The 16,868-nt window shown below is 30.1% G+C and overlaps 1 protein-coding gene and 1 long non-coding RNA gene across 2 annotated transcripts in view; one reads left to right on the top strand and one right to left on the bottom strand.

The window, feature by feature from the left end:
* Positions 1-16,868, bottom strand: part of LOC123263232 (dopamine receptor 1-like) — a 122,424-nt gene that overhangs the window by 74,035 nt on the left and 31,521 nt on the right. The gene's annotated exons all lie outside the window — the stretch shown is intronic.
* LOC123263242 lies at positions 10,725-11,203 on the top strand. Its single transcript, XR_006509133.1, has 2 exons — positions 10,725-10,754; positions 11,028-11,203. It is a non-coding gene; the product is annotated as an uncharacterized LOC123263242 (long non-coding RNA).

Here is a 16,868-nt window from a genome sequence, read left to right as displayed (position 1 = left end):
AATATCTTGCGTTCAAATCGTCAGTCTTTAACGAATGAAAATTTAGAAAAGTTTGTAGTTATCTACTTCAACCAGTTAGAATTTGTTGAAAAACCAGTGTAGTATCCTCCATCCCATGATTTGAATGATTGTCTTTGTATTTTCTCCGGAAACAATGGTATTGGATCGATAGTTTCATAAAATTATCGAATTACTACATGAAAATTTGGTACAATATCAGAATATTTGTAGAATAAACTAATTTTTGTTTCAGATAAAGTTTATTGCGCCAAATAATGGCCCTCAAGAAATCATAAAATTGCTGTGTCATCCTACCATGAGCTTCGTTTCATAATCTTTCTTGTCCAACAACTTCTTAAGTAGAGTTACATGATGGCATACTAGCTATATTTTACCATTTATTTTGTTCTGGAGCTGTTCGTGATACTCTTATATTGCTAGTCGTGCTAATTCCAATGCCAAAGAATTTTCCTACGATCTTTATTTTAATAAAAAAGTTTTAGAATCAAATCCTAACCTTGTTTTTACCATTTAATTAAACGTTGCTTAAACCTATTAACTGTAATTTTAATCATCTAATCGTCTCAGAGATATTTTTCAGGTGGTTTTTATCGATAAGTATACATCTCAAGTTGTTAGGAAGTATATGTACAACGTTATAGAACAGTTACAGAAGCAGTATTACACACTGGATAGATGATGAAGTTGAAGTTACTAATTAGCTGTCCACGGAAGAATGAAATGGAGTTGATTCAAAATCGAATGCATGTGAATTGATGTTTTCTCAGGTTAAACTGTAGGGACGTTTCCTAAATATTGTTCCTAATTTCATCAAGGTATGTCTGCTGTTTCAGACTCTACAGCCGATTTCAATATGCACTCTGATATATTTTTTGATTTAACTTTTATTATCCTTAATAATTACTGGCAGATTAGTTTAGTCGATTCATACTGCCATTGCTAGTTTTGATTCTTTGTGCGCTAGTTCATAATGGAAAATTCCGTTAAGAACTGAAACCCATGTGGCTCTTACTTCTCCTTGTTTCCGTCATTACCGAAGTTTCAGTTAGTACTCATAGACCATCAATGAGTCGTTGTACGAGTTCATCAAGGCACGGACTGATGATAACGAGTCGGTGCAGATTATTGCTTTTTATTTTTTTTAAGGGTGTCCGAAGTTAAAAAGACTAAGGTTATGTTGCAGGAGTACACTCATGTTTCTGTAGGAAGTCTATATTTTATGACGGTCATGTTAAACCATACTGATAATTCGTGTAGATTGAGATCGTTAGCGCGATATCAAGCAAGATATCCAGCCAGATTGTCAGCGCGATATCCAGCGAGACCGTCAGCGTGATATCAAGCAAGATATCCAGTGAGACCGTCAGCACGATATCCAGTGAGACAGTCAGAGCGATATCAAGCGCGATATCAAGCAAGATATCCAGCCAGATTGTCAGCGCGATATCAAGCAAGATATCCAGTGAGACCGTCAGCACGATATCCAGTGAGACCGTCAGCGCGATATCAAGTAAGATATCCATCAAGACCACCAGCACGATATCCAGCGAGACACAGCACGATATCCAACCAGATTGTCAGCGCGATATCCAGCGAGACCGTCAGCGCGATATCAAGATATCCAATGAGACCGTCAGCACGATATCCAGCGAGATCGCCAGCACGATATCAAGAAAGGTATCCAGCCAGATTGTCAGCGCGATATCAAGCGAGATATCCAGCGAGACCGTCACTGTGATAACCAGCATGATCGTCAGCGCGATACCCAGCAAGATATCCTGCGCGATATCCAGTGAGACCGTCAGCGCAATATCCAGTGAGACCGTCAGCGCGATATCGAGCGAGACCGTCAACGTGATATCCAGCAAGATATGTAGCGAGATGACCAGCAAGATCATAAGCGCGATATTCAGCAAAATTGTCCGCGTGCTATCCAGCAAGACCCTCAATACAATATCTCAGAAAATTACCAACGTGTTTGTCTGCGTCGGGTGCGTGTGCAATTTCAAAATATTTTTTTTTTCCACTCTCCTAAAAACATGCTACCACAACATTGTCGAGAGTTTGCTGAATTTAGCGTCATTATTAGCATGACAACTGGCGAGATCGTCAGCGCAATATCTGGAATGATTTAACACAACCTTTAAGCTCATATGCATTTTTTTTGAAATATTTTTATCTTGGTTTAGCAATCCGATTTTTATTTTTTACCATGCTACTGGCTTCAGGTGCTTGCGAGAAACATAACAAATTCATTTTTTTTAACCAATTAGAGAACTTGGCCCCGCCTATCTTTTTTCTTTGTCTTTTAACAAAACCAAATTCCTGGCCCTAATTATGACGAAAAGTTAATCATTGTGACAAGTTAATAAATATATTTTTTTAACAATAACTAATCTTTTTTTTTATAGAAGAGAATTTATTTTAATTGAATTTTACTAAGCTCGATTTAACATAACTTCAATGCTAATTATTCATTTTTTTTTAACACTTAATACTTCTGAAGTAAGTTTCCTCAAAGGGACGAAAAATGAAACCATGCGACGCCTAGCGGTGACTCCGGAACTATTTTTTTATTTTTTTCACTATTTCTACTTAAAAGCGCATTTGATTTCAAATATTTGTCTATTTTATATAGACTTTTTTTAATACAATTGTAAATTTATTTTATTTTTTTTTTATAATTTAATTCTCTATTGCTTTCGATAAAGAAAAATTAATTTTTTTATCTAAATAATTGCAATTAATAAATAAAAAACATTAAACTCTTTTTTAACGGAGAAAGCATTCGAGAATTGAAAGAAATTAAATAGCGCTGTATTTAAAAAAAAAATATCATATATATTACACGCAAAAATAATGAGGTAATTATTTTAATTAATTCTATATTAATATCGATTATGATCTTTATGAAAAACATTCAACTCTTTTTTGACAGATTAGTAACCTTAGTAAGGTAATAATTTTAATTAATTCTATATTAATTTCGATTATGATCTTTATAAAGTTTTTCATCTATTCAATAAAGTGATATTCAAATTTTTTGGTTAAATCTTTGAGTAATTCTTCTCTTGAATATGTCATCACTATTCAAATTTCTACGTATATTGTAAAATAAAATCTTAAACATTTTAATTGATTTTTTTTACAGTTAATAATGGCGCAGCTGACTCAAACAAAAAGATTCTATCTAACATTGGACGTTGGAGTTAATATTTTGGCTAAATACCACTGGGATGAATATGAGGACGATTTACAAAAAATAATCGCAACACATAAATAACAATGAAAGAAATAAAAGTAGATACTGAATGATAAAAACAAATATCCCTCATTTCAAAATTTTGATTACTATCAATTCAAACAAAGCACAAAACTAATAAATTCACTATTATGACAGATTTTTAAAAGTATTTTGCCAAAAAAATACTCGATGTTAAATTGATTTTATATTTTTTATTTGTTTATTAAACGAATTAAACAATTTATCAAATTGATTTATAATTATTCTTTTAATTTCAGCAATCGAAAAATATTTTATTAAGTGACTATTTTAAATAACAGACAATACAGCTGATAACTATGTCATTTTTTACCTTTCCATGAATTCAAAAATATATTTTGCATCTAAAACTTAACTTGTAGCATTGAATTTAAAGTTGATCTTTTGCAAATTAATAATTATAATCTAAAGCAGTTTGAAAAAATTATAGACTAAATGAAATTAGCAAGATACAATTTGAATGTAAATGTAATACTAATTTCGAATTTATTATCTTTAAAGTAAGTTTTTTATAGCGGACATAAGGTGGCGCCATGCGACACCTAGCGGTCGTTTTTGGAACTACTTTTTTTCTAACTATCTTTCACTTGTAAATTTAATTCTAATCAGAAATTTTTTTGCTTATCCAGTAAAAACAATTTATTGTTGTGACTAAATATTTGATCCTTAAAAAAAAATTTCACAATTTTTTTACCAAAATCACCAATTTAATTGGTAAAATAATTTCGCTTGTTACGATGGAACTACTTACAATTTCATAATAAATTGAGAATTTATCAAAGAGAAGGATTTATAAAAAATTGTTTTTAAGCAAAATTGTCAAACTGGATCGGACAATATCCAATATTCAATAATAATTACTAATTATTTCTCGGACTTAATACTTCTAAAGTAAGTCTTCTATAGCGAACAGAAAGCAGAACCATGCGACGCCTAGTGGTGATTTCGCAACTACTTTATTGCTTTCACTCTCAACTTTCTTCTAATTCTTTTTACTCATTCGTGAATACAATTCAATAATTCTAATTGTACTTTGTGTAGAAAAGTTTTCCGAAATTTCTAATTTTTTAAAAAAATTTTAAGTCTTTATTTTCAGAGTTTATTATGTCTAAAAAATAAAAGTTACTGTACATAATTGCATGCCTTAAGCGCGAAGCGCGCAGGCATGCTCTACTCTCGCCAAAAAATCGTAATTTCGATTAAAACGTGATTTTCATAATTTAAACGAAAAAAATTATGGATAAAAAGCATATTGAAATAAATAATAGTAACTACAGAACACGTTAAAAAAATTTTCTTATCGATTAAATAAGATTTCTCAGAAAAAACTCGTTTTTCTGATGAATTAAATGAATAAGAGCGTGGCATTCACGGGAGCTACGGGCTTGATAACACTACAACTTTGTCAAAAATCACTTTCACGATTTAATTTTTTTTTGTTTTATTCCTGAGGAAGTTTATCAAAACCCTTGTAAAAATTGCGTGTCAAAATAATTCCGTTTCGATACAGTTAATTTTTTTCGATTGTCAGTTCGGTGACTTTTTCTGCGATTTCGGCAGCCATATAAATTATTTTTCATAAACAGAATTGGAATAACTATAAACAAGCAGAAACTATACATACATGATGGTATAATTACTAACTGTTTTATCATCTGTTAAAATTTTTCTTTAGCTCGACCTACATAGGGGATAATAGATAGATAGATAGATGGATATATTTATTTATGCCAAAGCCTTAACTGGCCAGATGGCAAATACTACTCGCGGGAAAATTCAAATTAAAAACGAATAATTTTTGTTATGATTTAAATAATTTATGTATGACATGAGCGCTTGAGGCATGCTCATTTGGATTTTCCAAACTTTTGTGTTTTTTATCTTCTGTATTCTATCAACTTTTAGCTTTAAACACTCAAATTAAGAAAAAAATATTTTTTTACTGCAAAAATTTCTATTGATCACTGGACTAAAAAAATAAATGATGTCCATCAATTATCGTACTCAATTATTCTTTTTATTCTGAATAATTCATCTTGGAGCAATGGAAAATTTATATTTGCACATAATCTAATTCTTAATTCTTCATGCTTTCAACTCATCAATTCAAATTTATAAAAAAAAATTTTTTTCATCCTAAGAATCTCGAACGATAACTCTACAAAAAAAAACGTCAATTACTTGGATGTTAATCAACGATAAATTAAAAATTCGTCAGTCAATTGGAAAAATATTCTGAGAAAGGATAACTTTACAGATATTATGCGCAAGGATAGTTAAATTTCACGATCAGCTTTTGGCTAAAAAATAATCATAAAATTGATGTGTATAATTTAATACTTGTAGAATGAATTTTTTTTAATTATTTAAATCTGCAATACAAATATTTTCGTGTCTTCAATGGCAACGACTTAGTCATTTAACGTATACTGAATGATTGCCTTGAAAAATACAACGATGAATTAAAACTTTTTAACTAATTTAATTAAATTTGGAATTGATTTCAAAGCCAATTATGGATTATGAATTTCATAGCGAAGGACCAGAAATTTTTTAGAAAAATGGTACAAAGCATTGCTCTTTTAAACATCACCTGTAAATATTTAAAGAAAAAATAACTGCAAATAAATTTTTTCGATATTTAAAATGTCTAGGGTATAAAATTTCCACTAAAACCGAAACTTCAAATTTAAACAAAAAGACTTTTCAAAAACCCTTAAAAGTTTCGATAGAATTTTTGTTTTCGTTAATCAAATCAGACCACTGAAAATTAAAAAATCAATTAACTGAAATCTTAGATATTAAATGAATAGGACCGTTTAATTCTCAATTTCAATAAATAAATCAGATTGACCATTAATAGACAATTTAACATTCCAAATTATATTCGCACTATATCTATCAAAATTAAGTCATTATTTGATACAGTTGCTACAAATTCTTAAGAATAAATGCCGCATCGATAGTATTAAATATATTGTGACGAAAAGAGTCTGACAATTTGATAAATAGATTTTTATTACCCTAATAATTTTTTTTTATCGAAGAGAATTTATTATAATTGAATTTCACTAAGCTGGATTTAACATAATATCAATACTAGTTTTTTTTAGAACTTAATATTTCTGAAGTAAGTTTCCTCAAAGGGACGAAAAGTGGAACCATGCGACGCCTAGCGGTGACTCCAGAACTATATTTTTATTTTTTTCAATATTTCTACTAAAAAGCGCATTTAATTTTCCATATTTATCTATTTTCTACAGACATTTTTTATACAATTATAAATTGTTACTTTTTTTTTATAATTTAATTTTCTATTGTCGAAAAACAGAAAAAATTAATTTTTTGTCTAAATAATTGCAATTTATAAATAAAAAATATTCAAGAATTTTTTGACGGAGAAAGAATTGAGAGAAATGAAATAGCGCTGTATTTAAAAAAAAAAATTAGAAAAACGGTTGACCCTGAAGGCCATCCCTGCAACTTCCCGCTAATTCCATACCTAGGCGCTTAAAATTGCACTTATGACGTTTTTGAGCTCTTCGAGCTCAAAAATACAATTTATGTGTTATTTTGAGCTCTATAAAAAATTTAGAACAAAAAAATTGATCTAATGAAAAATTTCGGAGTTATTACAAAAAAACACTTTTTTCGATTTTTTTCGACAACGATATCTCACGAACGCATCAACCGATTCTGACGCTCTATGTGGCGATCGATGCGGGTATTCAAAGTTAAGAGCTGATTAGTTTTTGAAGTTGATCGGTTGAGCCAATTCGAAGATATTTAAAAAATGAAAAAAAAATGTCGCAGTGATTTTAAAAACACTTGTTTTCAAATCTTTTATTGACGATATCTTTTGAACTAATTAACCGATTTCTACGTTTTTGGCGGCAATCGACGCGGTTTTAAGTTCTATAAATTATTCTATGTCATCAAAATTGATTCGAGAAGAAATGACGAAGTTATGTGAAAAAACACTTTTCGGTTTTCGGTTTTCTTTCGTTCACGCTATCTCTCGAACGAATCAACCGATTTTGATCGGGTTGACGCCGATCGGCGTGGTTTTCAAGCTTAAGGGCGGATTAGTTTTTGAAGTTGATCGATAGAGCCGTTTAAAAGATATTCCAAAAAAACTACTTTCAAAAATGATTTTTTTCTTATTTTTTTTAAGATTTTTCAAGATTTCTTAAAATCTATCGGTCCGAATCGGTTCAAATTCTCAGGAAATCTAAGTTCAGCGTAGCCCTTTCGAATGGCACCAACCGCGATGAAATCGGTTCAACCGTTCAAAAGTTATAAGCGAGTCACATAGTCACACACACACACACACACACACACACACACACACACATACATACATACAGACATAGTGACAACATCGCGGGGGTAGTCAGGGAAGCTTCCTGTGACCTTCAAACGTCGAGATCTGATGAAAACTCGATTTTTGCCAAACGGGGTAAAAACAATAACTTCCCGATTTTTGAAAATCTGAGATTTTTAGCGGGAAGTTAAAAATATCATGTATACTATCGGCAAAACTACTGAGGAAATAATTTTAATTAATTCTATATTAATTTCAAGTATGATTATCATAAAGTGTTTTATCTATTTAATGAAGTGATATTTAAATTTTTTGGTAAAATACTTTAGTAATTTTTTTTTCCAACTTTTTTCGCTTTCATTTTTCAACACTTTTTGATGCGCTGTCCACACTAGAATCAGCCAGTCCAGACCAAAACACTTCAGTAACTCTTAATTTAAAAAATTAGTAAATGGAACATTTAGTCTTTATCATAAAATTAGAGATCATTAGTTTTTGTCATAAATATTTCATCTGAGGAAAATCAAACATAAATTTCATTTAGTATTTAATTATACGGTCATTGAATAACTCAATTATGTGAAACCAAGATTTAGGTCATTTTTGAAAATTAATTCAAAGCTTCTATTCGATAGGAAATTTTATAGCTAACGCAAAAGTACTAAAAGTTTCAAAAATTATACGATATTCATAAACAACAACGAAATATGGAAAGAATTTACAGAAATAATACAAATTGAAATAATTTTACTTTAAAATTTCAGTTATTATCATTCAAAGAAAGTAAAAAATAAATAAGTTCAACATTAATTCAAGTTTCGAAAAACTATTCTGACAAAAAAAATACTACAAGTTAAATTGATTCACTTTCAATTTTTTTTATGTTAAAGAAAATAAAGCCTACATGAAATACTTAAGATAATTTTTTTAGTTCCGACGATTAATAAAAATTTTATAAACCAAATGTTTTCACTACTTTACACACCATTAAACATAATTTTATTGTAAACCATTACATGAATTTAGAAATATATTTCGGATCTCAAAGTCTACCAAATATATGAGACTTGAAAATTTTTAAATATTATTTTGATCTTTTGCAAATTAATAATTACAATTTAAAATAATTTGAAGAATTTATATATTCAATGGAATTACCAAGATACAATCTAAATATAATTGCAATATTAATTTCGAATTTATTATCTTGAAAGTAAGTTTCTTACGACGGACACAAAGTACCGTCATGCGACGCCTAGCGGTGATTTTCGTAACTAATCTTTTTTTAACTATCTTTCACTTGTAAATTTAATTCTAATTAGAAATTGTTTTGCTTTTCTAGTAAAAATAATTTATTGATGTGACTGAATATTTGCTCGTTAAAGAAAAAGATTTCACAATTGGTAATTTATGTAGTGGGCAACAAAATCATTACTATTTAGTAAAGTCATGGAAATTATTACAAATTTTTAATATTTTAAGAACTATTACTCATAATCATCCGAAATATTTTTTAAGTCATATTCCATTCTGAATTATAAACTTTAAAACATATTCGAAAAGTAATCATAGAGCTCTATTAAAATTTGCATAAAAATATTTTTGATGACCAAAATAGTCCCGAAAATATTCAAGTACAATGCTGTTATTGACCAATGATTTGAAGTAACTTCTAATTTAATGCATTGATTGTATCCATGTTCCATATAGTCTCTTAGCTTTATTATTAGATTAAGAGGTCCTTGCTTCGAGTAAAAGTGTTTTTAATAATTTTTAAGTGATTATTTTATATTAACTGTATGTGGAACCGCAATTAAATTATCGGATAATAATAAATGTCAAACCATTCCAAATCAAGTTTAATTTTATAAAGGTTGCTTTTATCCATGATTAATCAAAATTATTTCAATAAAAATAGTCTGTAGAACTTATACACAGAAATATTTTACAAAAATAGTTTTTGACTTATAAAATTTTCGTAGGAAAGTTTCCTAAAAAATTTCATTCCAATTACTATATAATTTTAATTCAAAGCAAAAATGTTGAAGATTTTTTCAAAGTTCTATTTTTGAGCTATAATTTGGCATTACTACAATGCGAGGTATTCATTATTTCGAGAATTTATTACTTCTAACAAAAGTTTTCTTAAGCAGACAACTTTGGAAACCATGCGACGCCTAGCGGTGACTTTTGAAACTAATCTTTTATTTTTAATTTGAAAATTAAGAGATGAAAACCAAAAATTTGGTCCATGAATATTTAATAAAAATTAATTATTATATTTTTGTGATTTTGAATATTTGTTATTAAAAAATTAATTTTAATTCAGCTGTCAGACAAAAAACTACGAAAATTTTCTATTCATTTTAGAATTTATCAATTTTGAAGTAATTTTTCTAGAAGGGACAACAAGCGGAACTGTGCGACGCCTAGTGGAAATTTTAGAAACTTATTCTGTAGCTTTTTTTGTCATTTTTCTGCATAATTTTTCAAGTTTTTGTGATACCAAAATTAAAAAGAAATTTATTTTCATAAAAATTCAAATCGCACATTAAGGAGATCCAAATACCCTCCTAATGTAAAAAATGTCTATAAATAAATAATACGTAAAAATACTTTTGTTATGCATCATAAAATTTATTTTTAAATTAATTAATAACATTTTTGAGAAAATTTCCGAAAAAAATTGCATTAAATTCTTAACCAAATACACGGCTGGTGGAATCTCCATTCACATGTAAAAATTACAATTCTAAAAACCTAATTATTTGATTGTATATCCCGGAAACCTACTGTTTTTTAATTTTTTTACTAATTATTAGGCTACGTAGATTGAGTTTACAAATTTTCTGAAACAATTTTTATCTGAAACATAATTTTATTCTGTTATATTGATAATCAATTAGAACAGAAGAAAAGAAACAGTATTAATGAAATCATGGTACTTCCAAAATAACCAGCATTGAATACATTAACAAAATGTTGAATCGTTTAGATTGAAGTATCCAACCAAGTTGCGGAGGCGCTTCATAAAATCATGGAGTAAGGAACGATTCCACCCAGTACGAGTGAATGGAGTTTCCAGCCAGGGGAACCTGGGGCACGAAGGCCCCCCTCAAAAATTAGGTAAAAATTTTTTTTTCAATTTCCGTCAAGTTATGACTTCTATAATGTTTTTATGATATTTTGGGCCAATATGTGATAAGTGGGGCATAATGGACCACTCGAGAAAAAAATTGTAACAAAAAAAATTTTTTTTTTTTTCAAATTTTGATAAATTTGTGGTAAAATGAATTAGAAAAAATTTAATTGAACTTAAAAATTTAACAAAAAATTGAATCATTCAAGGAAGAGAGGTACACAACGGTTTCGGACATAACGATCCTTCTCATAAATTAGGTAAAATTTTTTTTTTCCATTTTCCGTCAAGTTATGGCCTCTATGATGTTTTTATGACATTTCGGGCCAAAATGTGATATGTGGGGCATAATGGACCACTCGAAAAAAAAATTACAAATTTAAAGAATTCATTATTTTAGGCCTTTTCAGGTCAATGAATTAGAATGATTTTAATTTGTAACAGGGTAATTTACCCTGTGACGGTAAAACCCGCACTCGTGCGTTAATTAGTCGACGCAGCACTGGCGCGTCTCGGTCTTCGGGATCCGACTAGTATTAAGTGGGGGAAATTTTGGGTTTCTTGGTCAGTTGAGTAGAGGCAACAAGTCAGAAGTAGTGCAGTGACCAATGCAGTAACATCGCTAGCCAAAACAGTCCAAAGAAGGAAGCCTGAATTTCCAAAGCACAAAAATTACACAGGTATTGAGACTTTGATTCCTTTGATGAGCCAAGGGGGTCATATACCCGGCTCATCAATTTTACTACTTCTCATTATAAATTAATTTTTTTGATAATTCAATTGTTTATCATAATTTGTCAATAATAATTAATTATTTTAATTGATTTGATTCGCTAGCATTGTGAGCATTTCTCCTGGGGATCTTATACCCGGGAAATGTTCTAGGCCTCTTGGGTTTGCAAGTCATGAATAATTAATTTTATTAATACAGCTGGTTAATAATTATTAACATCTTAGATTGGGTTAAATAAATCTATTTTATATTAATTAAATTCTGGACATCGAGAAGGTCCCAGTCGACACGACATAGTATTTGGTACCCGAGGTCAAAACGTGTTACGCAGTTACGAACACCGGCGTCCATTTTTGGCGCGCAAATTCCTTGTGAATTTTAGTACGCAGTAAATTGTGAAATTAACAACTGGACCATTATCACAATTTATACAATTGAATTATCATTTATTAATATAATTTATTATTGAAAATTATTTATAATTATATTATAATAATTTTGGGAACTATTTTATTACTGGAAAATTAATTATTGAGAAATTGCGACGCAATTCGAAATTGAATTACCCGTGAATAATTTTTGGAAGTTATATTTTACCTCGAGATAAATTATTGTTAATTAATTATCCAGTCGACAATAACAATAATAACAATTATCTAGTCAAAAATTACACGGGTCATTTTGATGAAAATTAATTAAGAACTGTAATTTCATCATCTTGGAAAAATTCCTTAGAATTTAATTAATTACGTGGATATTAATTTCGGGAATTTATCATTAGCTAAATCAATGGATGGAATTTTATAATAATATTTTATATAATCAATAATTAAATTTCGAGCAAAAATTGCATTGAATTATGCGTCGAACGTTCTGGAAAATTTGTCAATAACTTAATATCGTCATTCCGATAAAAGTCTTTGTAAAACTATTTGTCAGTGTAGATTACATCCGAGAAAGTTTAGTTAATTTCATAAAGAATATTCTTAGAATTAATTTAATGTGCTGAGTATTAAACTCGTGATAATTTCGAAATAAGTTTAGGCGTCGATTTTAATACGGAGTTATCGAGAAATTGTTTTATTAATCGTGCAAATAATTCATAATTTAATTGCGTGCTAATGACTGAAAATTAGTAGTAAAAATTAATTTTGTCATTTTTGGAGTAATTTTGTAATCCGGAAAATAAAAGTAAAGTAGAGTCAGGGGGTGTGTGAAGACGCGTGGGTTATGTGTGTGAAGATCGTGCGGGATATGTGTGTGTGAGTGTACGCGTTCTCTGTTTGTTGATGAATTGCCGAGTAGAGTAACTCGTACAGTCCTAGAAGCCGTTGTATAGACGCCAAGTGGGGTACAGCGGCAGTAAGTTAGAAACTGCGGTATAGACGCTCCATAAGAGGGTACCGTCAGGATTAAGAATTTTTGTAACGATCTCTACTTGTTGATGAATTGCCGAGTAGGGTAATTAATACACTTTAGAATCCGTTGTATAGACGCCAAGTGAGGTACAGCGGTAGTAAGTTAGAAACCGCAGTATAGACGCTCCGTATGAGGGTACTGTGGGATTAGAAATTTTTTTGGACGACCCCTATTTGTTGATGCATTGCCGAGTAGGGTAATCGAGTCTTGGTGCGACGTTTTCTACTTGTTGATGAATTGCCGAGTAGAGGACTAGCACTGAGTTGAGGCGACAGTTTTAGCCCGAAATCCTCCGGTAGTTATAAGCGGTAGTGTTGTTAGTTGTAAGTGAGTGGTGTACGTGCAAGGGCACGAGTTGTTATTCTATTTTGTTGTTAAATAAATACCGGTCATTTTTGTTAAATAAAAATTTATTTCTTTCATATCACCTTCCTCCACTCTCTCTCCCTGTAGATTATAAGCTCAGCTCTGGTTTCCGGTTCCAGGAACCGAGATACAAAATCCTGGTGGCGCCCTTGTTAATTTAGAATCATTTATTTATTATATTGCTTTTATTTAGATTAATAAAGGGGCTAATGAGCGGTAGGTATAAACAGCCCGTTACAAATTGAACTGAAAAATTTAATGAAAAGTTGAATTATATAGCTTATAAAAAATTGAAAACACAGTTTTTTAAAATTAAAGCAGTAATAATTATATTATGAATTATTGGTCAAGGCATTCTTTGCACCAGACAGAAACCTAATCTCAAAGTTTTACTTGAATTCCTCCAAGGATGTCTTACCTGTCTTACTCTACGCAATTCACATTTCTAATTTTGACTTGATAAAAATATAAAAAAAAAAAGTTTGGTTCAAGATATTACGTAATATTACGTATTTAAAAAGCTCAATCTGAAAACTCAACCTGTGATTTCAATCAATGTAAACTAATGTTACCAATTCATTGCTAAATAACATCTCTGTATTTTTTCTTGTACGTAGGTTTAAAACCTCTGAGCGCAATAAAAAAAATTAATTATATTTTTAATTATTATCTATTTAAAACTAATTAACAGCTTAACAATAAAATTTATAATAATTTTTTAAGACGTTAACAAAAATTACACTTTGAATAAACCATGAAATATAAATGTTCGATGATTAGGAAATCACATCGAGATACTTTAGTGAATATACGATTATTCGCAATGATCACAAACATATTCGTTAGAATAATCTTCACCAATCCCTGCGCAAGAATCATAAGACCATTTATTACAATCTTTACATTGAATCCATGACTCTGAGAACTCTGAGGAAAGCCCATTGCAATACAGACAATGACAATCATCATTTTTATATTTAAAATGTTTTTTTTATTCAAATTTTTTGGTTTTGATTTTATTTTATTTTTTTTTTTTTTGTTTAATTGAGGCCTTTTTTTTGCTTCATGTTGATTTTTTTTTCTGTGAATTCTTGGCGATACTCAAGACTCGTAAGAATCGTGGTTTTCTCTCGACGACGAGGAGGTTTTCTGGGAGGTGAGTCTCTAGATTTTGATGGTAATAGCTGAGTAAAAAAAAATTTTTTTTTAAATTATTTTTTGGGGAGGGGGCCGTCGTTCCCCAGAAAAAAAAATTTTTTTTCGATTTTTTGCAAAATTTCGACTGATTCGTTCGAAGTAGATGGAAAATAAATGAATTTGATGGTTAAAAGCCACAAAAAGGAAAAATCGGCTTAAGGGGGCCATCGTGCTCCAGGCTCCCCTAATGTAATTAAGTACAATTTAAGTTATAATTTCGAATACCACTACGAATCAATCACAAATTCAAAATAAATTAAGAGTTCATTAAAAAGAAACAATTATAAAGAATTATTTTTAAAAAACAATTGTCAAATTAAATCGATCAATAATCAATACTATTTCGTTATTATTTATAGGACTTCTGAAGTAAGTCTTCTACAGCAAACGAAAAGCGGAACCATGCGACGCCTAGCGGTGACTTTAGAAACACTTGCGCTATCGTGCTCTTGAAATGAAATTGTTTGTATTGGAAAGTTCTCTTTATAATCAATGAATTAAAATTTATTATACTAATTTAAAATAAATTTAGTACTTATAGTTTTTTTTTTCAGTTTGTGTCTTTTATCAATTAAAAATTGTATTGATGTATTTTATGATTGTTTAGTTTAAAATAAATATTCCACTTGTTGTTTCGCCACAAAGTTTTGACACACAAAACCCAACTAACTTTATCGAAGAATTCACTGATAAAATGATCAAAATATATTTCTAATGGAAGATGAGGGTACTAGCAATAATAATGTAACAGTCAGAAAATTGATAAAAATACTCGGATTAAAAAAATGTATCACATTAAATGCTACCTTGGAATTAATTGAATTGGAAAATTAGAAAGTGAATAGTGAAATCTGGGAAAAAAATAATTAATTGCACTGGAAGATTCCAGACGTGAAAAAATAAATTCAATGTAAATTTATTAAAACACTTAGAAGTTATGATAATAAACAACCCAATTCACAATTTTTGTAAGTATTTTGAAATGATGGTATTGAAATTAAAATTATCTTGGATACTCAATCTTATCAAGTAAATCATCCAGGGTCACAAAAAAAAGTTCAGCAAAATTTTGCAATTTTTAAATTTTCCAATCTAATAAAAAATGCCAGGGAAAAACGAGGAGAAGACAATTAAACTCTTCAAATGAATTTATCACACTATTGGATTATAATTTTTTCAATCATTAAGAAAGCTTGTTGATTGAAAATTTTCACGAAAGCATTAATTAAAAAAATTATTGAAGCGTATTTAAAAAAACCATGTAAAAGCTAAATCCAGATTCCAAAGATCGATTCATTCAAATTCTACTCCACCATCTCACTATAAAACCGACTAAAGTAATATTCTTTTAAGAATGTTTATAAAAAAATTTTTAATCTCAAATCTCTGTTTCATTGCCAACTTTTTTCATCAGAAAATCAAATCTTCGTAAATTTTTTTAATGTGTTTTCTAATTGAAAATGAAATTTACCGTTCGGCATCTGCGTACAATCTTAAAAAATTTTGTATGCCTTATTATTGATGCAAAAATTTCATCGAAGTTAGAGAAATGTACTCTTAAATAAAGCGATTTTCCATGTGATTAATTGACAAAAATATTGAGCTCAGTACAGATTTTGTATTACAATAATTTTTTTTGTTTTAACGAAGAACGAACAAATGTTAAAATATTCATCGGTTAAACGGAAAATCATTGCTTTAAAAATGATGTTGACTCTGATTTTAAATAATCATGATAATTGCAATTTTTTATCTTATGTATAAGCTGTCAACAGTGTGACGCGCCTCGATATTTTATATAAATTTATATAAAATTATTATTAGTTATTAAAAATAAAGTCAGAAAAGAATGAGAAAATATTACGAGAGAGTGCGAGAGAGAAAGACAGCCGCGCGCAGCCTACCCGGAGAAAAGAGACGGCGAAAGACGCTGAGAGACAAGCAAGAGTAGTAGTAGAAGCAGCCTGGGAAGTCCCGTAGCATAGTTCCCGCGCGCGCCGTGAGGCAGCGTGGTGTCGCTCAGACTGTCACCCGAAGAGTATTGCTTCTGAGTTGTTAAAAGCAATTTTCTGATCAGTTTTTGGGAGATCAGCTTGAGCTTCTGAAGCGAGTGGTACACTTACAGAAGAAGTCATGAGTGCTGTGTTGTACAGAATAGAAGGATATATCCCCCTTCTATATTAAATCTGTCCTCACAGTAGATCTTTTTGAGCCAGGTTGACCTGAGGTACTTGGGTCACCAAATAGCCTCTATTGCACGGCAAGAGGCGAGGTTGTGGTACACGACCTGTCGTTCTCGTAACGAATATTATGGGAAATAGCTAAGAGGTCGGTGACACCTAGACTTGGAGGTACTCCTCGTCGGGACGCCTAGGGGGAGATACGG

This window comes from Cotesia glomerata, linkage group LG4, assembly GCF_020080835.1.
Source record: "Cotesia glomerata isolate CgM1 linkage group LG4, MPM_Cglom_v2.3, whole genome shotgun sequence".
NCBI lineage: Eukaryota > Metazoa > Arthropoda > Insecta > Hymenoptera > Braconidae > Cotesia > Cotesia glomerata.
Note: the sequence above shows the minus strand (reverse complement) of the source record. Positions and strands in the feature narration are given on the sequence as shown.